At 40.5% G+C, this 24,000-nt stretch overlaps 1 protein-coding gene across 2 annotated transcripts in view; it reads left to right on the top strand.

The window, feature by feature from the left end:
• Nucleotides 1-24,000, top strand: part of lnx2a (ligand of numb-protein X 2a) — a 132,686-nt gene that overhangs the window by 18,846 nt on the left and 89,840 nt on the right. Inside the window, exon 2 of one of the 2 annotated variants that reach the window (XM_078222845.1) lies at nucleotides 5,710-5,798. The exons of the other annotated variant lie outside the window; for it this stretch is intronic. The gene's annotated coding sequence lies outside the window, so the exon portion shown is untranslated. The remainder of the gene's footprint in view (nucleotides 1-5,709; nucleotides 5,799-24,000) is intronic. 2 annotated transcript variants of the gene reach the window in all.

Below are 24,000 nucleotides of genomic sequence, written 5' to 3'. Positions count from 1 at the left end.
ATTATTTTGAAATCATTGCAAATTTAGGTTTGGACATCAAAAATTGTTGTGGGCAGAGCTTCGATAGTGACCCAAATATGGCAAGAAAATATTCAGGTTCACAGGTAAGATTGAACAATGCAAACCCTGTGCATTATTCATCCCATGTTCCAGAAAAACAACAAGTGAAAGCTGAAGCAAAATCCTTAGCAGAGAAGTTTGAAAAGTGCTTTTTCTTCCTGTTTTGAAGATCTGATTACTTCAAAGAATTAATGCAGTCGGCAACTCGCTGAAAAATGCTGATGCAACATCATTGAATGCTACGCAATTGTTAGCCTCAGTTAAATGTTTTGTCACGGAAGTTCAAAATGACTATAGCTCAGTAGAAGCAGAGGCTCTAACATTAGCAAAAAATACCCTTTAATGATGAGAAGCATATAAGACACAGGAAGTTATTTTTCGATGAAACTAGAGACAATGAATCACTTTAAAAAGGAAAGAGAGGATTATCATTGAGATTGTCAGTGTTATTTATGACACGATGGTGCAATTGTAGAGTAGAAGTGAATCTCTGAAGAAAATTGTTGATTGATTCTACACACTTTTCATCGAAGGTTGGATGGAAAAGCTAAAAGCCACTGAATTAAGAAATTAAGTGGATTCTATTGGTAGGACATAAAGACAAATCTTTTTGAAGATGAAGTGAAACAATTAGAACAAAGAAAAGAACAAAGAAAATTACAGCACAGAAACAGGCTCTTCGGCCTTCCAAGCCTGCACTGGCCATGCTGCCTGATTGAACTAAAACCCCCTACCCATCTGGGGACCCATATCCCTCCATTCTCATCCTATTCATGTATTTGTCAAGACGCTCCTTAGAAGTCACTATTGTTTCTGTTTCCATTACCTCTCCTGGCAATGAGTTCCAGGCACCCACCACCCACTGTAAAAAAAAAAAAACTTGCCTCGTACATCTTCTTTAAACCTATGCCCCCTAGTAATTGAAAAATCTTCTGACCACTCTGTCTATGCCCCTCATAACCTTTTATAGACTTCTATCAGGTCGTCCCTCAACCTCCGTCGTTCCAGTGAGAACAAACCAAGTTTGTCCAATCTCTCCTCGTAGCTAATGCCCTCCATATCAGGCAACATCCTGGTAAATCTTTTCTGTACCCTCTCCAAAGCCTCCACATCCTTCTGGTAGTGTGGCGACCAGAATTGAACCCTATTTTCCAAGTGCAGCCTAACTAAGGTTCTATAAAGCGTCAACATGACTTGCCAATTTTTAAACACAATGCCCCGGTCGATGAAGGCAAGCATGCTGTAAGCCTTCTTGACAACCTTCTCCACCTGCGTTGCCACTTTCAGTGACCTGTGTACCTGTACACCCAGATCCCTCTGCCTATCAATACTATTAAGATTTCTGCGATTTACTGTATATTTCCCATCTGTATTAGACCTTCCAAAATGCATTACCTCACATTTGTCCAGATTAAACTCCATCTGCCATCTCTCCGCTCCAGTCTCCAACCGATCTATATCCTGCTGTATCCTCTGACGGTACTCATCGCTATCCACAATGCTCAGCTCTGATCCCATGTGATTTCATCTTCTGCACCAGTCTGCCATGAGGGACCTTGTCAAAGGCCTTACTGAAGTCTATGTGGACAACATCCACCACCCTACCGTCATCAATCATCTTTGTCATTTCCTCAAAAAACTGGATCAATTTGGTGAGACACGACCTCCCCTTCACAAAACCATGTTGCCTCTTGCTAATATGTCCACTTATTTCCAAATGGGAGTAAATACTGCCTCGAAGAATCCTCTCCAATAATTTTCCTACCACTGATGTAAGGCTCATCAGCCTGCAATTACCTAGACTATTCTTGCTACCATTTTTAAACAAAGGAACAACATTGGCTATTCTCCAATCCTCTAGGACCTCTGTAGCCAGTGAGGATACAAAGGTTTCTCTTGAGGCCGCAGCAATTTCCTTCCTTGCCTCCCTTAGTATTCTGGGGTATATCCCATCAGGCCCTCGGGACTTGTCTACCTTAATGTTTCTCAAGACCCCCCTCCTTTTTGATCTCAACATGACCCAATCTATCGACACACCCTTCCCCAGACTCATCATTCACCAAGGCCTTTTTTTTGGTGAATACACACGCAAAGTATTCATTTAATACCTCGCTCATTTCCTCTGGCTCCATAGATTCCCTCCCCTGTCCTTGAGTGGGCCAACCCTCTCCCTGGCTACCCTCTTGCTCTTTATATATGTATAAAAAGCCATGGGATTTTCTTAATCCTGCTGGCCAATTATTTTTCGTGACCCCTTTTAGCCCTCCTTCCTCCTTGCTTAAGTTTCTTTCTACTTTCCTTGTATTCCACACTTGTGTTCCCACCCTCCTAGCCTTGACAAATGCTTCCTCCTTCTTTTTGACTAGTCTCACAATATCTCTCATTGTCCATGGTTCCTGAAACTTGCCATACTTATCCTTCATCCTTATAGGAATGTGCTGGTCTTGAATTCCTAGCAACTTACACTTGAAAGCCTCACACATGCTAGATGTTGATTTGCCCTCAAATATCTGCCCCCAATCTACATTCTTTAGTTTCTGTCTAATATTGTTGTAATTAACCTTCCTCCAATTTAGCACCTTCACCTGAGGACTACACTTATTTTTATCCACCAATACCTTAAAGCTTACTGAATTGTGGTCAAACTGCTCCACTGGCCAGGCTCATTCCCCAATATCAGGCCCAGTATGGCCCCTTCCCTAGTTGGACTATCTACATACTGTTTTAAGAAGCCCTCCCGGATGCTCCTTACAAACTCTGCCCCATCCATGCCCTAGCACTAAGTGAGCCCCAGTCAATATAAGGCAAGTTAAAATCACCCACCACAACAACCCTGTTACTTTTACACCTTGCCAGAACCTGCCTATATATCTGTTCCTCTATCTCCCGCTGGCTATTGGGAGGCCTATAGTAAACCCCCAACATTGTGACTACACCCTTCCTATTCCTGAGCTCTACCCATATTGCTTCGCTGTATGAGCCCTCTGAGGTGTCCTCCCACAGTGCAGCTGTGATATTCTCCTTAACCAGTATTGCAACTCCCCCGCCCCTTTTACATCCCTCCCTATCCCGCCTGAAATATCTGTATCCTGGAATGTTAAGCTGCCAATCCTGTCCTTCCCTTGGCTGCCAATCCTGTCCTTCCCTTGATTAATTTCATCGATAATGATGAGCTCTGTGCTTCGAGATCACCAACTGATTTGTACAGGCATTACATGGTGTTCAGGCAACCATTCTGAAAATATTTTAAACATTATTTGTCACATGTTTCTGATGAACACTCTTTTTCTGTATTGAAAAGAGTTAAAAATTATTTGTGAACTACAATGAGTCAGGAACATTTGACAAGTTCAGCAATACTGACAATTGAAGTGCATATTTACAAGATTCTACCTATGATGTAATTGATGATTTTGTGAAGAAAACATCTATCTAAATTGTCAAACCAACAAGTGATGAAGCAAGAAAATGTAAAATATCTGTCCAACTTCCATATTCTCTTGTTTAATTTCTGTTTTTCAAAATGAATCATTGCTGGCCTGATACTATGGCTGCAACTGTCACATGCTGATCATTTGAACTACCGTTGCTCTCAAGACTAGCCTTCAGAAAATCTCATCAGGAAAAAGAACAAAATCCTCCAGAGAGAGCCACTGATATTGGACTTAGACTCACTGGACACTCCACTCACGTGAATTTACAGCATTAACTTCTTTGATTTTGTGAGAGGAAGTTAACTTTTGACACAAATACACTGGCAGCATATGCATCTTGTTGTTTGAGCCCAGTGCAGGAGCAAATACTCCATTCTGTCCGACACTGGCCTGTGCTGCAGTGATATCATCAGCTCATTTTTTTCCCATCTTGTTGCTCATCAGCAAGTTCCACATTTGCACGCCTGAAGACATATATCGCAATAATGACCATCTGTACTGTCATTCTGACAAAAAGTTTTGGATTTCAATTCAGCAATTATTCATACGGGTGTGTTTTTACAAGTTAAAAAGCACTAAATCAGTTAAGCAGTGATTAATTTGTGTATTTTTGTGACTGCCTTTGCGCCTGTGTGGTTGGGAGGGGTATGACGTCATTTGGGGAAGGGCATGATGTTATAGGGGTGGGGCAGAAATGAAGGTGAGCGCTGGCTCCACAAAGTGCAATCTGCCACTGTAGGAAGGTGAATAAACAGCCATGAATTTTCAGGAGGGACAGAGATCTGAGTGGGAACAAAGAACAAAGAACAGTACAGGAACAGGCCCTTCGGCCCTCCAAGCCCGCGCCGCTCCCCGGTCCAGGATTGAATCCTGAATCCAGGATCCCCGCCCAATTTTCCAGCCTATCTACATCCTAATATCCTATCCACCGAGCTGTCCCTCACAGCTACGATGCTTTGTTCATCACAACCTATTAACTCACCCCCACCCCCCCATTCCAGACCATGTGATCTCCAGGGAGAGGCGAAAACCCAGAATGAAAACCCCAGGGCCAATATGGGGAAAAAAAAATCTGGGAAATTCCTCTCCGATCCTCTGAGGCGATCGAAACGAGTCCAGGAGATCACACTGGCCCTGATCAGAAAATGCTTCCCAACCCTGGGATGGAGGAATGGGTTCTAGGAGACTTATTTGTTCAACACAGGTGAAGTGAATGGTCAAAAAAGTGGAAGTTGGGATAAATCATGAAGAAATGTAAACTCATCATTGTAGTCGGAAAGATCAGGTGGGAGACTGAGAAATGTTGGTATTCAGTGAGACCTAGGTGTCCTTGCACACACAACACAGGAAGTTAACAGTCAGATGCAGCAAGCAATTAGGAAAGGAAATGGTGTGTTAGCCTGTGTTACAAAAGGATTTGAGTGTAAAGAAGTCATACTACAATTATATATTGCCTCAGTGATACTGCACTTGGGAGTACTGTGAGCAGTTTTGGTCTCCTTACCCAAGGAAGGATATATTTGTTTAGAGGGAGTGTAATAAGTGCAACAAAGGTTCACAGCAGACTGATTTGTGAAGTGAGGGCAATTGTTCTATGAGGAGAGATTAAATAGAGGTCTATTTTCCCTAGAGTTTAGAAGAGCAAGAGGTGATCTCATTGAAATATTCTTAAGGGCTTTGAAAGAGTAGATCCTGTGATGATGTTTTACCATGTGGGGAGCCTAGAACTCGGGGGTTACAATCTCAGGAGAAGGGGTTGATAATTTAGGAATGAGATGAGGAGAAATATCTTATTCAGCAGGCTGTGAATCTTTGAAATTCACTACGCCAGAAAGCTGTGGATGATGAGTCATTGTGATGCTTAAGGAATTATGGGATATGGGGATAGTACAGTGGAATATCAACCACGGTCTTGTTGAATAGTGGAACAGGCTCAAAGGGACACAGGACCTTCTCCTAATCTTATTCCTTATGTACCTATACTTAACATATGGGTATTAATGACAAGGCCACATTTATTGCCCCGAGAAGGTGTGGTGGGCCACCTTCTGGAACTGAGTGTTGAAGGTGTTCCTAAGCCTGTGGGACTTTCAGTAATTTGACCCAGGGATGATAAAGGAATCATATTTATATGGCCAAATTAGGATGGTATGTGACTTGTAGTGTACCTTTGAGGTGATGATATTACATGTACCCTTTTCCCTTGTCCTTCTAGATGCTGAAAGTCACTGATTTGGAGGGATTTTCAAAGAACTTTGGCGAACTACTGCAGAGCATCCTGTAGATAGTAACACCACAGCCATGGTATGCTAGAGTTGGAGTGGTTAGATGAAATCTGCTCTTCTGTAACATCACATGCAAACGACAATGTCATGGATCCTTTAGCAGACTGTTTATTTATTAACCAATCTACTTTGATTCATTCTATGAATTTTATTTTTGATGTAACCATTATCTACAAATTGTATTAACTTGCCTGGAATTACAAGCTATTACTATGAAAATGAGTAAGTTTTTTATTTATTAGGAAATGCTTTATTATGCAGTGAAATAAAAATGTTTTCTACAGCAATGATCCAAAGCAAGTACTCATTTTATCTTTGTTTATCAAGTGACCAATCTAAAATCGACTTCAGTGCAGTATTATGTTAGAATTGACTATAGTCAGCTGGCATAATTGGATTTGGTGGAAAAGGATTGAAAGCATAGTTTGTTGGTGTTTGGAAAGTTGATGTAATATTTGTGCAACACCAGTTCATGATAAAATGGGAATGGGTGGTAGGTTTTGATTTAAAGATCTACTTTTCTGTTCCAGCCTGGTGTTAAGCCGTAATTTTATGCTTGAAATTGGATATCATTGTGTAAGGTTAGTGTCTTCCTGTGGGATAACATCATTTCATACATAATGAAGGACAGCAGTGCTTTAATTTTCACAATAAAATGCTGCTTCTGTGACAGGATTAGCTTGATGGGAGAAAGGAGCTTGGAATAAGGACAATAGTGCTAGAATATAAGAAATATGTGTTATATTTGTGCCCAAGAAAATAATTTAGAGAAGAATGAATGTTTTTCTTGTGTTCATAGTGTTTTGTCTGATTGAATCCTGTAAACCTTTTGTGGAGTAAGGACTCCCGACATAATCAACTAATAACCAATTAAAAATGAAGTTAGTAGTTAAAACTGATATTTAATGAATAATTTGTTAACAAAGCAAAAATAATTAGTCTGTTTGGGGAAATTGCACAGGTAGATATTTTCATGAACAGCAATCAGGAGATGAGAAATATTTCTATCTTGTTGAACATCTGTTCCCTTTAAGTCACTACTGGTTACCCATATTTTAATCATTTTGCAAGCAGGTAGCTTATTTTACTCGGCAGAAGAATTGTGCAGCAACTGCCAACAAAATATTAGAATGTGCTCCTGAAAGTTGATATAGTACTGATCAAAGATTTTGTTAGATTATTAAAAATTGAAATCCAAAGTCATTTATTTTATATCGAGAGGTGAGTGATGGGAAGTTCAAATGAAAGGCCAGAGTTTGAGAAACACATTATTCTGATGAAGGGATGGAGGAGGTTCAGAAATGGGGAGATGCATGAAGCATGTAAAAAAGAGGATAACGATTCTAAATTGGAGGTGGATAGAGACCAGGAATCCAACCAAGGGAAAATAGGGATAAGCATATTTGGCATTGACAGAGGCATGAATGAGAGTTTCAGCAGCAGATGGGCTGGGATGGTGGTTTGAGGGGGCTATTTCATGAACCAAGGTTGAAGGGAGTAAGCTTAGTTGGCTAGTATCATTTTGCTGTCTACCATTACCTTCAAATATCTCTGGCATAGAAGCTCGACTTAAAACAAAACAATTCTGAATACCATGTGGAGTACACAAACCTGCACAATCCTATTCTGCTTGTCACTGACTACTTGCACACCGATAAGAATGGAATCCTTTGCAACTGAAGTATGGAATTCTGTATGGATCATGAATGGGATTTTGGGCAGCATCCACATTACTATTTATGCACCATTAATAATGCCGTGTGGATTTTGGAGAATCCAGCTATGTGGAAAAATGGCAAGCTTTTGCAATTCTATCCTATCAAATTTTCATAAGGAAATTGATGAAAATAAGTTCCTTGGCGAACAGTGTGTTGGAACTTTGCATCACAGCACTGAAGATTGTCTCACTGTTGCTGATAATCCCTGTGATCAACCATAGAATCACAGAACGATATAATCCTGACAGTGCAGAGACCAATGGACTCATCTAGTCTGCACCAAATCTCTGAAAGGACATCCCACCCAGGCCCACCCCTACCATCCCCGTAACCCATGCATTTACCATGACTAATCCACCTGGCCTGCACATCTTTGGACTGTGGAAGGAAACTGGAGCCCCTGGAAGAAACCCTTGCAGACACAGGGCAAACGTGCAATGCAAGGCCATAATCGAACCCAAAGTTCAAAACTTCAGCTACTTTCCCTTTTTTTGATGGAGGTTTCTGCTGATCTGAGTTCCTGGTGATAAAAATATGTTTCCAGTAGATGTTTCCGGGAAGTATAAATGTGATTGCATGAATAAGCATGGATTTGGGCAGTCAAATGTGCCTCCTGTCTAAGCCTTTTCTGTCTTTTTCCTGTTGGAAAGCTGGGATCCAGAATTCATTAAATACCAAAAATTAAGCTCTTTTCAACCCAAAGTGTACTTCCACATCTGCTTAAAGTCAAAAGGATTCCTCCTTTAAATAGTTATTTCCTATCTGCCTAAAAATTGTGTGACCCTGATTACTGTGGTGGTTGTCTGAAGGCAGAGCATACTCCCTGTGAGAAAATTGAAAAGTTCTTGTCAGTTCTAAGTTTCAATTAGCGTTAATAATATTACCATGTGAAGATCCTTCACATTTAGTGCAAGAGCTTGCTAAGAGGCTTGGGAGGTCACATACAACCAAGACCATTGCCAAATTCCTTTACCAACTGAATGCTTGTTCCATTCTAGTGTAACCGCCTCTAGGAACTGAAAAATTGGCCTTTTTAAAATTTACTCACTAATTCAGAAGGTGAAGTTGCATGGGATCAGAGGTGACCTGGCAAGGTGGATACAAAACTGGCTCGGTCAACGAAGACAGAGGGTAGCAGTGGAAGGGTGCGTTTCTGAATGGAGGGCTGTGACAAGTGGTGTTCCTCAGGGATCAGTGCTGGGACCTTTGCTGTTTGTAATATATATAAATGATTTGGAGGAAAATGTAACTGGATTGATTAGTAAGTTTGCAGATGACACAAAGGTTGGTGGATTTGTGGATAGCGATGAGGACCATCAGAGGATACAGCAGGATATAGATCAGTTGGAGACTTGGGCGGAGAGATGGCAGATGGAGTTTAATCCAGATGTGAGGTAATGCATTTTGGAAGGTCTAATACAGATAGGAAATATACAGTAAATGGCAGAACCCTTAGGAGTATTGATAGGCAAAGGGATCTGGGTGTACAAGTACACAGGTCACTGAAAATGGCAATGCAGGTGGAGAAGGTAGCCAAGAAGGCATACGGCATGCTTGCCTTCATCGGCCGGGGTATTGAGTTTAAAAATTGGCAAGTCATGTTGACGCTTTATAGAACCTTAGTGAGGCCGCACTTGGAATATAGTGTTCAATTCTGGTCGCCACACTACCAGAGGGATGTGGAGGCTTTGGAGAGGGTACAGAAAAGATGTACCAGGATGTTTCCTGGTATGGAGGGCATTAGCTATGAGGAGAGGTTTGAGAAACTTGGTTTGTTCTCACTGGAGCGACGGAGGTTGAGGGGAGACCTGATAGAAGTCTACAAGATTATGAGAGACATGGACAGAGTGGATAGTCAGAAGCTTTTTCCTAGGGTGGAAGAGTCAATTACTAGGGGGCATAGGTTTAAGGTGCGAGGGGCAAGTTTTAAAAGAGATGTACGAGGCAGATTTTTTACACAGAGAGTGGTGGGTGCCTGGAACTTGTTGCCGGGGGAGGTAGTGGAAGCGGATATGGTAGTGACTTTTAAGGGGTGTCTTGACAAGTACATGAATGAGATGGGAATAGAGGGATATGGTCCCTGGAAGCGTAGGGGATTTTAGTTCAGTCAGGCAGCATGGTCGGTGTAGGCTTGGAGGGCCGAAGGGCCTGTTCCTGTGCTGAAATTTTCTTTGTTCTTTGTTCAGAAGTTTTCTTTGCAAGTCTTTAGATTTAGTAATTATTATCACCTACGCTGATTTAAGAAGTTTATTCAATTTCTCGCTGCAAACATACTTTTATTGGATAGTAATTTAAAACATGAATCCCGTTTTGGATTGATTTATGCTACGATCAGCTTCCAATCTTTTGACTTTGTTATTGTAATCATCCAGTTTAATGACACTGTTTTCATTCAATTGTTCAATGTTTGTATTTATAGTCCTATTTTCAGAGCTCTGATCTAATTTACGCTTGGGTTTTAAATCATCTTTTTCTTGCTGTCGGCCTTCTTGTTAAGTCTGTGAGTTAAATTTGCAATCTAAAGGCTGAATTTTGCAGCCTTCTGTTGGCTTATTTGAAAGCAGCTGAGGTCGCAAAGAAAAGCAGATGGCCTTCCTTCCCATCTCTGACCTGTCTGCCAAGGTGGCACAGTGGTTAGCACTGCTGCCTCACAGCGCCAGGGACCCAGGTTCAATTCCGACCTTGGCTAACTGTCTATGTGGAGTTTGCACATTCTCTCTGTGTCTCCGTGGGTTTCCTCCAGGTGCTCTGGTTTCCCCCCACAATCCAAAGAAGCGCAGGTTAGGTGGTTTGGCCATGCCAAATTGCATCTTCATGTCCCAAGATATGTTGATGGGTGGGAAGGCATCAGCTAGCTCCTCGTGCCTTTAGGTCTATTGATGGCCACTTAAGGGCCTCAGCCTCTGCCATTATTTTATGTGGAAGCAAGATGGGGAAGGTATCCATTTTTGGGGGAGTTTCCTGTGCCCATCGGTGGCATCCCCTCCCACCAAACTCCCACCCCCTCGCCCTGCCACCTGTTGCCAACCTCTCAAAACCAGACTTTAACCAGTTTGCCTTCCAGCCTCACTGGGATTTGCCGCCTAGGCCTGCCCAAAATCCCAGACTTGCCTTTAAGTCCAGTCTTCTTCCTCAGTGACTGCCTGTTCCAGCAGTGCCACTGCTTGATTCTGGCAATGTTGGGATTATTGGCCACCAGCTCTCTAAGACAGCACTTCCTCCCAGATGGAGACAGAAGTCCCACTCTGAAACAATTAAAGCTCCTCCTAACTGTGAGGCACCTGGGTTTTGTGTGGGGGTGGCTCACTTTTCAGTCAGGTTAGTGGGTGATGGGGGGAGGAATACAGCACCCCTTAAAATCTAGCCTTGAGTCTTGCCTTTTGGCCTTGATTTTAATCTAGTTGGGGCATCAGCCCAAGATTGAAAATTGATGGTGCCCACATTGAGGCTCTTTCACCCCAATAGTAATTGCATTTCTTCAGCATCCTTAAGCTATGATTTTTAAAATAGCAAGAGCATAGCCTCTTTATGTAACATAGTCATATTAAGAGTATCAGAGGCAGCTCACTTACCTAAAACAAGCAAGGTAATTTATATATGAATTTAAATTTGAGCACAATTGGAGCATAATTTAGTTGGTGTCATCTGCACTAGAAAAAGTCCCCTGTTTTAATTGGTTATGTTTATCTGAAGATATTAATGTTTTCTTTGCTCTTAATGTTTTTAAAAATGTAATTGAACTACATTGTACTTGTTTTCTCATGTTGGTGAAATATAGTTGTGTACAACTTACAGCATAGATATTGTAATATCACGTATTAATGTACTTTACATTTTGTTCTTTTTAAGAGAATCTAATTTTATTGAAAGTCTACCTGTTAAACAGTGATATCTGAGACTGTCAACTGCCTTATATTATTTATGTGGTATGTGGGGAAATTGTAATTTCTGTACTGAATGTGCTTTTGGTGATCTGCTTAGATTGAATTTGTCAGATACTTGAGGTGGTTTAGGTTTTATATCAGTATGTTAAGAGTTATAGACATGACTAACCCTTAAATCTAAGCAATGTATTATTTGCACTAATTGTATCCTCCTATTTTAATCTTGTTCAGTATTGAAGTCCCATGGGAAACTCTTCAAAGATTTATATTGATTAGAAGCAACCCAGTCTGCTGGATGACAAAGGGACCTTTTAACACCACTGACCTCTCTCTATATTACCCCAGTTATCATTATTGGTCAGAATGTGTGCTTTTCAGAGTTTCGCCAGTTCCAAAGGCAGTATAACTAAAGATGCTGTCCCAAGATATTCCACTAAGGCCAGAAAAAATAATCTGGGCCACTCCTGCCCCAGGATTACATTCCCCCTCAATTTATCTTGCTGGTGGCTGTCCTGGCCTGATGTTGCGGCTTCAGTCAGGCGAGTTGATTGGGATGACTGTTTTGCACCCCACATCTTGTATGCCAAATATAAATAAGGCCATACAACTGGCTAGTGTGCTCTGTTGTAAAAGGTCAATTATGCTGAGATCAATGTTTAATTTATTCCTTGGATTGCAGTCCTGCCTTTTTGTTTAAGATTACTTATTGAGGCATTCTTGTGTCCAGGGGCAGATGGCTACCTTTTTTAATGTGAAGACTGATAACTGCATTTATATAAATGTGTTTTAATGTAGAAAATTTCCCCAGGAGCTTCACAGAAGGTATTGGGGAGTGGCTGTCCCATAAGAAATCAATCTGAAATCATGGTGTGAGACTTGAGGCACGTGTAGGGCAGCACAGTGGTTAGCACCAGGGACCCAGGTTCGATTCCCAGCTTGGGTCATTGTCTGTGCGGAGTCTGCACGTTCTCCCCGTGTCTTTAGTGGGTTTCCTCTGGGTGTTCCGGTTTCCTCCCACAGTCCGAAAGATGTGCTGGTTAGATGCATTGGCCATGCTAAATTCTCCCTCAGTGTACCCGAATAGGCGTATTTTCACAGTAACTTCATTGGGGTGTTAATGTAAGCCTACTTGTGACACGAATAAATAAACTTTAAGAGATGATTCATTTTTATCAAATCTCAAGAGCAGTTTCTCAAAAATGGAGGGCATAAGTAGGAAGATCGAAAGTGACTGATCAGGCAAAGGGATAGAAGGATGTGTAGAAGGACATGGACTGAGGAACAAAGGATGAAGGGAGGAGGGGTCTGAATCATGGAGGATATTTTAGTTAGAAGGAATTTGAAGACGAGAGTGAAGAATTTAAAATGTAATCCAGATGTGTTATTTTTACAGATTTCATGTGGTGTTGCTCATGGTGAGTCAGACAGAGCATGCTATTTTTAATAGGAATGTTACGCCATGTAACAATGTATTTATCAGGCCAATGATTAGTGTCACAGAGTCCATTTCAGTTTTATTACATAGTATTTATATTGGTGTTTTGAGGATTAAAGTCAGCAGCTGCTCAGTTTTTCTGTGACAGCTATATTTGAAGCCTGGATTATTCTAATGTTTCTAAATGAGTAGCCTATTTATATTTTATTCCTTACATAATTTAAAGCTGAGATTGCACTACCAGGGTGATACAGAAGATGCATCATGTTAGGTAGGTATCAGAAATTTAGCAATGTTGAGAGGTGGGGCGAGAGGGGTCCTGAGGTTTAGTAGAACTGGAGGGCTAGTTCTAGGATTTGCCAGTAATGTTATGTGGATCCTGGAGTTTGGCAGTAGTGGGATGGTTGTGATCGAGTGTGACAGCAGAGTGGGGTGTTTCCTGTGGTTTAGCAGCATTGTGGAAGGGAAACCTGGGATTTGGCAGAACTGGATAGATGGGATCTGGCATTCCATCACTAGTTCACTGATGAAACCTTGGAGTCTGTCAGAAACGGGAGAAAGAAAATATAAGCATCTGACCACATTAGTAGTAGGGGGTCCTTTCTTTAATGGTTTGCAATTTTTGTTTGCAACATTGCCTGGTGATTAGTTCTAGGATATAACTAGTTCTCTCAGATAAAGGAGGCAAAATAATTGGATAGATAATTTTAGCTGTGGCCTAATCAATAATTTGTATACATTTAGTATTATCTCTTTGCTTATGTACTCAATGCCTTACTCCTAAAACTGTGGGTCCAAAGCCTTTATCAATATATTTTCCCACTTTTAAAGGTTTATGTATCTGACTTTTGAACACTCCTATGAGAATAAATCTTTGAAAATTCTCTTTATAACTGTAATGTCCTCATTCCCAGTGGCTTCTACTGAATCTACATTGCAACTTTTCTCATGCTTTTATTTCCTATAATGGAATGTCTTAAACTACAAATATAGGAGGTGGCCACAAGGATGGTCAAGTGCTGAGGTGAGCTGTTTAAGGGGGGTGTTAAATATTAGGCCCTTTAGCCTGCACCGTCACCCTCCATTACTATCCCACCTGCTCCCCATGCCAACATATGCCCTCCCACCTACCCTTTGGAATTATACCTTCCATGCTAACTCACCCAGTATCCACATGGGCAGACCTCCGGAGCCACGTTGAGTTGAATAAAATATAGATCTATTACAGCTTTCACTTTAGTGAACACTCTCATTCAATACAATTAAACCCCCTCTATGTATTCAATCCTTTATAGAAACAAACATTTGTATTCATAACCCCGCATGAAAGACAGTGAATTTCTTCATAATCTTGTTGAGCTGTCAATCAAACTGAATATACAACCCCTTACTGGGATAATGATGGGTTATGGAAAGCAGCCAAACATTAATAATGCTACATTGATAGCACTTAGAATTTTGTCAACAAACGGCTAATTGAAACTATCAAACTTTATTTTTTTTCAATTGCCACAGACACAGATAGATGTTTTCTTTTCAATTGTTAAAGTACTGGCCATTTAGATAACTTGACAGTTTTGCAATCCTTATCCACCCTTGAGTATTTGCAGCCTCTCCAAAGATTCATAACTCTCACATTGCAGAAAAAGGCCCTTGCGTCAGGAGAAGTGGGTTCTGTTTGAACTCAGCACACAGCACAGAGTTCAAATGGCCTTGCTAAGTTCAAGTTTTCCGCATGTGGGGGCCATTTCCCACCCTTATTCCCTCCTGAAGTAGGATACGTAAAATGTTGACACTGGAATTCTGGACTGAGGCTCCACCCACCATTTTCAAAGGCCCCTGGAGTCTTCACGACTACGAAAATCCAACTCAAAAGTCTGCAAAGGAATGTAGATAGATTAAGCTCTTGGGCAAAAATTTGGCGGATTGAGTATGGTGAGGGAAAATGTGAGGTTGTCCAATTGGCTACAGTCCAGAGAGATGTGGGTATCCTTGTATATTAATCACAAAAATATTAACAGGCAGGTACAACAGGTAATTCGGAAAGCATATAGAAGGTTGGCTTTTATTGCAAAGGGCAGGAGAATAAAAGTTTAAAAGTTTCTTGTTATAGCTGTACAGGGCAATGAGACTGCCCTGAGAGAACTGTGAATGGTTTTGATGGTCTTATTTAAGGAGGGACATACTTACATTGGAGGCAGTTAATTGAAGGTTCACTCAGTTGATTCCTGGGAATGAAATGGTTGTCTTATTAAAAAAGATTGAGCAGATTGGTTCTGTACTCATTCAAGTTTAGAAGAATGAGAGGTGATCTTTTGAAACATAAGATTATGTGGGGACTTGACATGGTATATGCTGATAGGATGCTTCTTTTCATGGGCGAATCTGGAACTCGGGGCATTGTTTGAAAATAAGGGGTCTTGTATTTGTGAATGAGATGAGGAGAAATTTAATCTCTAAGGATTGCTGATTCTCATCCCCAAAGGGCTGTAGAGGCTTGGTCATTGAATATATAAAAGACTGAGTTAGACAAATTTTTGATAAGGCAGTTGAGGGTTATGGGGGGCTAGCAGAAAATTGGAATGAAGGCCACAATCAGATCATGCAATATATTATTGAGTGGTGGAGCAGGTTTGATGAGCCAAATGGCCTAACCCTGCTCCTATTTCTTATGACCTATATATAGAAAAACAGTGGTCCCAATTACGATCCTAGGGAATAGTACTATATACCTTACTCTCATCAAAAAGCAATAGTTCACTTCTTCTCTGTACCCTAACATTTATTCAACTATGTATTCATGTTGCCACTGTCCATTTTATCCCATGAACTTCAATTTTGTTTGCAAACTTGATGTCATGATGGCCACGGGGGATGGTCAATAGATCTCCCCGTGTGCCTTGTAGAATATGATTTCTCCTATTAGGTGAGTGGATGCTCACCCAATAGGATAGGAGCTGCAGAGGGGTTTAAAACCAGTTGGCTCCATTCAGGCCGGCAGTTGAAAGACTTTGATGCTTTCCTGTACACTGCAGCGGCTGAGCAGCACTTTGGCACGTTTTAAATAAAGGGTGATGGTGATGGAAGACTGGCCTCAGACAGATTATTACACTTATTATGTAATACTTTCAAATACCCTTTGGATATCAATGTGCACTTCATCAATTGCATTACTCTCATGGCTATGTCACCAAAAACTCAATCAAGTTAATTCAATATAATTTCCTTTAATAAATCTACTGACTTTCCTTAATTAATCCACGCTTTTCCAAATGACAATCTTGTCCTGGATTATTTTTTAAAAAGTTTTTCCACCACTGAGTTTAAATTGGCTGATCTGCAATTGATAGGTATATCCTTGGACCCTTCTTTGAACTTGGTAATGTTATATGGTGATAGTAGGTCTGAATGAAATGTTTGTCGTCTTAAATAGATGACGTATATATACATAATTCTTGTAGTTAACGAGTACAGTAAAGGGTTCAAGTTAGGATCTGTCTCCATCTCTAGGGGCAGGTCATGTGTTTTTTTACATCACTGTGTGGGTGGTACACTACCCGGTCCCACTGGTCGGTGCAGGCTTGGAGGGCCGAAGGGCCTTTTCCTGTGCTGTAATTTTCTTTGTTCTTTGTTATCCTTTTTTGCTAGTTCCTTATACTACACCTCCCCCTACCTCTCGCCCCCCCCCCCCACAAGATACTACACCTCCCCACCCCCCCCACCCCGCAAGTCTTTATCCAATATATTTCAAGTAATTCTATATTACATTGCCATTTGTTATACATTACATTGTTATTGCTGTTTTCGAGTCCATCAACCCCTTCAAGTCTCAGAGATCAAAGGTTCAGCCAGTCTGGAGGCCTTATAACACTTCCATATCTCATTCGAAACAAATGTCGGAAGAATGGCAGACCCTTTTGATTTGGAATTTGTTCTGTCATCTGGGTGTCTTTTTATACTCTTTATTTTTCATTCATTGGTTTGAACCATTTTTGGTTGATTCAGAAGTTATTATGAATCTTTGCATTCAAAGCAACAACTTTAGTAAGTTGAGTTGTTTATGTTTGAGTTATCTGTGGAACCCTTTAACAACTTCATCTGAACAATCAGTTATTTTTGGAATCTTTCCTCCATGGTTAATGACTGCTCCTAAGACTCTTTAATTTCATTCGTTAAATCTTCAATCTATTCTGTAGCATTCCCTTTTCTGCTTTTAAAGTCTGTATACTGCACATCTTGTCCTTCATGTTGTTCCGATTGAACCAAAGTTGTTGTTTATCCTGCATTCAAATAACTTCTGATTCATCAGCAATTCCTTCTCCTGTTCTAGGCATTTTGCACGATTGCTTGAAGTTCATCAAATTTTAGTTGAAGATCCATTTTTGTTGATCAAGTTCATCATTTAAGCATTTCAAGTCCTATTTCAAGTGTTCCACATCTGTGAATGACACTCTGTTCTCATTTGATCAAATGCATCTTTCATATGTGAAAATTGATTCTCTACACGGATGAGATTTTCCTTGGCAGAGTATTATTTCTCTGTGCTATCATTCAAGCTCGCATTCTGTAATTGTGCTTCTGCTATTTGTTTTTGAGGTTTCTCATGCTCTCTTGTGACAACTTCTACTTTTTATTGTTATTTTAGGTTTCTGATTTTTCCATCGCTTTACATGCCACCTTGGAAATGTAATGTTTTATCTTAAGTTTTCTTCCAAAATGTCCAAACAATTTTTTCAGCTCTGTAGTCTCTTTCTTGTGCCTCTGTGATGCCTCAAAAATGTTTATTGAGATCTTGAACAGTTTGATTCATTGACTTTAGTGTCTCATGTTTCCTAGGGTATATTCCAATTAAGTTCTGATATGAACATTTTCCAACCTTATTTCATTTTGCTTTTGCAGTGTTTATTTTATATTTCATCAGATAGCTTTCCTTCATTCACAGCTAGCTGTTCGCTCTGCACTGTCACCCGCTGTAATGTATCAGGATTTCCAAAGGTATAGGGTGGATTCTCCCAAATAAATTCTTTCCGAAATGTTGAATTTGTATAAAAACTTAAGTAAATCTCACTGGTTTATTTTCAGCCACACTTTCAAAATGAATCTCCCAAACTATGTGCACTGCAGATTTTAGCGGGCCTGGAGACTTCAGTCCCAAGCTCGCTAATTACATTTAAATCACCATTTGAATAATTTATTCAGCTCTGCATTAAACATCATTCTTGCCACGGATCTTACCCCAAAAATTCTAAGTGTCAAACGAACGTGAAAACCGGAGAGAATTGCGTTTTTTTTGCAGGGAGGCGCTGCGGGAGTTAAGAATCCAATCTTACCACACTGAGGAAAAAGTGAAGCAAGATCTGTTTCCTGCCAGCAGGAGGGGGCAGGGCCTAAGCTTGCCAAGAGGTAGTGGTTTGCAACAGAGGGTGCCATTGCATATGCACAGATCTCAGAGAGATCTGTTGCTGCCTTCCCCCAGCCATCACTGGCCTCCACGGCCGATTTTTGGGCGTGAGGCTGATATCCAATGCTGGTAAGATCGCGAGAAATGAAATATAGGGCGGGAACCCTATTTTATTTTATTTTTCTCAGCGCTCTTTTGATCTTACCGGCTTGCCCTGCCCACTGACTGGTGGGATGAGAAGGTAAGATCACCCTTTGATCTGCTTGACTGACCTAATTTGCTAGAAGCAGATCCAGAAATGCTTCCTTTCTCTTTGGGCTAGAAACATCATGATTAAGAAAATTTTTCTGAACACACTGGCAAGGATCTGATGGGCCGAATGGCCTCCATCAGTGCCATTATGACTCTGACTTTTTAAACTCTTTCCCCTCTCTCCATAGTGTTACTATCTCAGTCTATATTAGGATAATTAAAGTCTCCATTATGATTAATCTATAGTTTTTGCACCTCTTTGTAACTTTTCAAATTCATTCCTGTGTATTTTTCCCACTAGTAAGTGGCTTGTGGGATGCTCCTCTTCTGTAATGATAACTCTGTTGTTTCGTAACAAACAGAATCTGTTTCTGACCCGTCTCCAGCACTGAGCCAGGGTCTCACACTCGAACCATTAGACTCCTTCATTCTCAGCCCATGACAGTGCAGTACCTTGGGGAGCTCTGACTTGTGGGTGCTCAACTCCTGTTGCTGTTCTAAGGTAGGGCTTTCTTTCTTGAAGCCTTTTATCTGTGCCCAGCTGAACCTGACTGTATTTGAGTTAGAAAGCTGCATGTATCAATGCTGCAAGTCCTCAGCAGCACTGGGGCTCAGCCTGACTGAGGGGTCAGTAAGTACTCCGGATCCACTTTTCTCCCATGTTCAGGAGCAACATATGCCCTCCAACTCCTAAGGTTGAATAGCTAAACTACTGTCATGAGGGTCTGACGTTGCACTTACCTTACCAGTGTGAATAAGGTCATTAAACCTTTTCTGGCCCTGAATCCAGTTTCTCCTTGTCACACTTCATCTGCTGATATTCTCAGTGATCTCAATCCATGCAACCTTGATTTCGGATGGTGGCCTTCTCCTGCCTCTAGAAAGGGAACCTCCCTCTTTTCCTTCACTGCCTCAATAGGACCTCCCGATTGGCATTGGTGAAGCAAGGGCCAGCATGGCCTCATGTTCCAGCCCTCTACCTTTCCTGTTCTGTAACTACTGCTGCAATTCAATGAGTAAAATGGAAGCCCAGTAATGGTTTGCTTAACTCGCTCAGTCCTATCTTTGTTCACTAATTTGTTGCCCAACCCACCCTCCGGCCAATTAACAGCTGCCCCTTTGAAAATCAGATCCCGTGACTGCTTTCCCAACAACCTGGAGAGGATTAAGGACCCAGAACAGCACAGGCATCTGTTTCCCAGCCTCAAGCCCCTTGTATCCAGTAATATTTAGTATCCAGTCCTGCCCTTTTTTGAGCCAGATCTCCATTATTCTGAGGCTGGAAGATGGTCCTCCTTCAGGACACTGAATCTGCTGTGGTATTCCGGGGTCTAGGGATGCTGGCGGTCTCCATCTTGAACTCCTGGAGGCAGCCCCAAGCATTGTTCAAGTTAATTCTGACATCTGCGCTTTCTGTTGCTTACAACTCACAATTGGTAATTTTCTGTTCAGTTGCCACTATACAATCTGGTGATGAAGCACCATGGGACAGAATGAGAATCACAACATTCATGATTTATATTAATGTTGAAATTGTGCTGTAATAGAATACATGCTTTAAGTTGGTAAGTAAGTACAGAATGTCCCCAATTGGGGAAGGATTATAGATTCATTATCAGAGTATATAAACCAGTTCACTCTGGATGTCTGAGAGGAACTGGGGGAGTCTATGACTTTACTTTGCTGTCTTGGAAAAAAACCTATTTTAAGTTACAGGCTAGCTTCAGACTCATTAGCCGGAATGTTACCGTCCCGCCATGGGAATTGGAGCGGGCGAGACGTGGACCATGAAAAGGTCCGTTGATCTCGGGTGGGATTTTACGGTTTCGGGACGAGCAAGGCCATAAAATCCTGTCCTTTCATCCTGAACATACAATTATTGGAATTAACAATTTAGTCCACATCATTGATGTTGTCCTCAATATCAAAAGTGTAGATGAAATGTCCAACTTCAGCCTATTTCCCCAACCTGAAGCACGGACTTGCGTAGAGGAACATCTGGCAGGTACTTCTAGAAGAATGGGCGAATAGTGGTCTCCAGTGCTGCATGTTTCTTTGATTCTAATTAAATAACTAATTTTAAAAGTTGTGGTTCTTTTTAAAAAACTTATATAATTCTTTTGTGCATTTTGCATTCAGAGTATCAGCCATGGCTCAGGTAGTAGCATGTTCTGGGCTTAAGTGCCACTAGTGCACAAAAATTAAGGCTGATACTCCAGTGCAGCACTGTAGAGCACTGTACTTTCAGTGGTGATGTTCTTTGACTGAGATGTTAAACCAAGGACCCAAATACCCTCCCAGATGGATTTTAAAAAGTCCCCTGTCACTATATTTCAAAGAAGAACATGGGAGTTCTTCTTGGTGAGATGACCAATATTATCCTTCAATCAACATTGCAAAAACAAATCTTCTGTTCATATAATGTTGCTGTTTGTGGGGAGTTTGCTTGGCTGTGTTTCCTACATTACAGTGACTACAGTTCAAAAATATTTCATTGGCTGTAAAGTGCTTTGAGACATCCAGTGGTCCTATAATAAATGCAAAACATTTTATTCGCTGGATGTTATTTCTAACTCTGTATGGCATTGATCTGAATGAAAAAGGAAAATGGAACAAATTATTTGAGCAATTTAGTCAATTTTGCCATAGTTACTTTTCAGTTATTGGTAGTTTTAGAAAGTGGCTTGTTCCTGCTGTTTACTTGTTCCTTGCTGACAGGTTTTTGCTACTCATGATCATATTTAGTAAATTAGATATTTATTTGCCCACAAGAGGCAGGTGGTTATTTGAATCCATTACAATTTTTGTCATACAAATGTGTAATGATTCCAAATTTGACATTTGACAGAGAACAATTTTGATTTATTTGCATATATGAAATTTGACACATGAAATAAGAGTTTTATAAAACAGGGTATATTCGTTTTGGACAAGCTGTTAATGAAAATAATCTATGTACTTGGTATTTAATGGCTAAACCAGAAGTTAGAGGAGTGATGTATGACAATGTAAGTGCCAGAATGCAAAACCCAACCTGGACCTGTGCTGTGGAGGTCAATTTAGTTGCAAAGCAATGCAGAAGAATGCTGCCATGCGGAAGGATAGTCTTTTTTTTCTTTTTTTTGAAATAAAATTGTACCATCCTTAAATCTTCATAGATTATGACCCTTTGTGGTTTATGGCCTTCAGCCATGCCTGGTCCAGTGATGTCCTGGGTTTCTGTGGGACCATGAACTCAGGGAACTCTTGGTGCTGGGAATATTCCAACCCAGCATTCTCCTACACCACTGTGAAGAGCAGTTGCCTTTTATAAGGCTCCATGGAATCTGTGATGCAAGACAGTTTGTAGATTCTGGACTACTTTAACGTTCCTGAAGGTATTTTTCCTGGAGTTACAGCAGGAATATGCCACAAGTGTAGTGGATTTTCAGCCCCACTGCTTTTGAAATACTATTTCATCTGGTTTCTTTTAAAAATTTTAATCAAAAATGACTGCAAAATAAATAACAGTACATATAAAATTATTTTGAAGCTAAATCCTGTTAGAAATATGGATTAATGAATCCAGTGGTTTTAGAGCAAGCTTATGTTCTATTTTAGTCACAAATCAACAGAGGGGCATTGTGATTCCTGCTTAACAGTAATCTTAACAGTATGTTTTTAAACACCTGCCATGGCTGAGGGCAACACATCACCTTTTAAGCACCTTTTGGTGCCTAATCTGCAAATATAGCAAGCAAGGGGAATGTATTCAATTATCTTTTCTGCCTTTTGGATCAGCCTGTACACGTATCACTTGCATATTATACTGGCATAGCACAACGATATGACTCATTCAGTGTAGGAGGCATAAATCACGATGTGTCGCTTGAAGACTAATTCTTTGCTGTGGGTGGCATAACAGCTGGGTGTATATCAAACAACAATGTAATGATTTTGAAAAAAATAAAAAATTGTACTCTTGATGATGGTAGATGTATAGTTATAATGGAAGGAGTTGCAAGGTTGTCAAAAAATAAAAAATTGTACTCTTGATGATGGTAGATGTATAGTTATAATGGAAGGAGTTGCAAGGTTGTCAATTTCAATCAAGGATTTAGATGACTAAACTGCAGGGGCAAGGTTGATGAATGTCAACAGATGACTTAGGTTGAGTAACATTTTTTAGATCTTCATTGCATATTTTTAAAATGGAAATACTTCAGTGAGTTACACTTACAGTATCACTAAAATGCTGAAATAAAATACCATGGGAAGAATATAAAAGACCATTAGAGCTGAGTGATGAAAATGATCAACCATGTGGCAATTGGATGTAGTGGCTTGGGATGGATCTATTTCTGTTAACAGAGGCCAGTAAACAGGTTTAATTAGATTTAAAGCAATTGGTAGATGGATTAGAGGGGTGTTGAGGATAAATCTTTTTGCACGTGTTGGAGGTCTGGCGCTTACTGCCTTGAAAGGGTAGTGGTGGCAGAAACGCTCATTGCGTTTAAAAATACTTAGGTTACGGCACTTCAAGTGCATATTCAGGAGGCTATGGACCAAGAGCTGGAAAGTGGAATTAAGCTGAGAAACTCTCTTTTTTTGGCCAGTACTGACATGATGGGCTGGATTTTCATCCTAAAGGTGGGTGTTTTGGAGTTGGGAAATTTCCCGGCTTGGCACGCCCGCCTCAGGATAAAGTATCTGCAAACATGGGATTTTTGTTCCGAGGGCTGCTGGATGCTGAGGCCTACCTCAATGGTCTGGGACATCATCCCAGTTACAAAAAAAACAATGAAACAAGAACAGCCTGTTAGCTCTCACAACCCTTCACTCACTCCCCAGGCCCCTTTCATGCTACCTCACCCCCCCCCCCCCCAAAACAATTATACTAACCTATGCTCTCCACTCCCTCCCAATGGCCATTCATATCCTTCATGCCAGCCTATAGCATGAGGGGTATAGGCTTTGTGAAGCCTAACCACTTGTGAACATGATTTTTTTTAAAAAACAACATTCATTCATTACTTTCTTTTAAAAATGCTGAAACTGCAAGCACATAACACCACTTTATATTGTGTAAATATATATTGTGCAATGGACAGTACAGATCACAGAGAAGGAACTGCCCATCACGTAATGTTAAATGTCTGGGAGAGTAATGTAGTGTCAAATTTTGAGGTGCAGGAGTTCTAATAAAATATGTTGACCGTAACATTTCTAAATCTATTATTGTGTTGGATTCCTGTGTATTAATCATTTAAAACGTCAGTAGAACTATACTTTTTAAGTGAAAAATATTAGTATGGTAGGATTTTTATTTTGAATCGTTACTGTTTAGCATAGCTAGAATTTAATTATGCAACAGTTAATTATTTAATTCAAAACTATTAAAAACATGAATTACAGAAATCTTTGCTTACTTTTTGACCGGGAAAACTGCTTCTCTTGATTTATTTCTAACCAAGATCTGAGTGTACAGGACACAATTTCAAAATTTGAAGATAATGCAAGACTTGGAAGTATTGTGAATTGTGAGGAGGATA

Source organism: Mustelus asterias, chromosome 10 (assembly GCF_964213995.1).
Source record: "Mustelus asterias chromosome 10, sMusAst1.hap1.1, whole genome shotgun sequence".
Taxonomy (NCBI): domain Eukaryota; kingdom Metazoa; phylum Chordata; class Chondrichthyes; order Carcharhiniformes; family Triakidae; genus Mustelus; species Mustelus asterias.
Note: the sequence above shows the minus strand (reverse complement) of the source record. Positions and strands in the feature narration are given on the sequence as shown.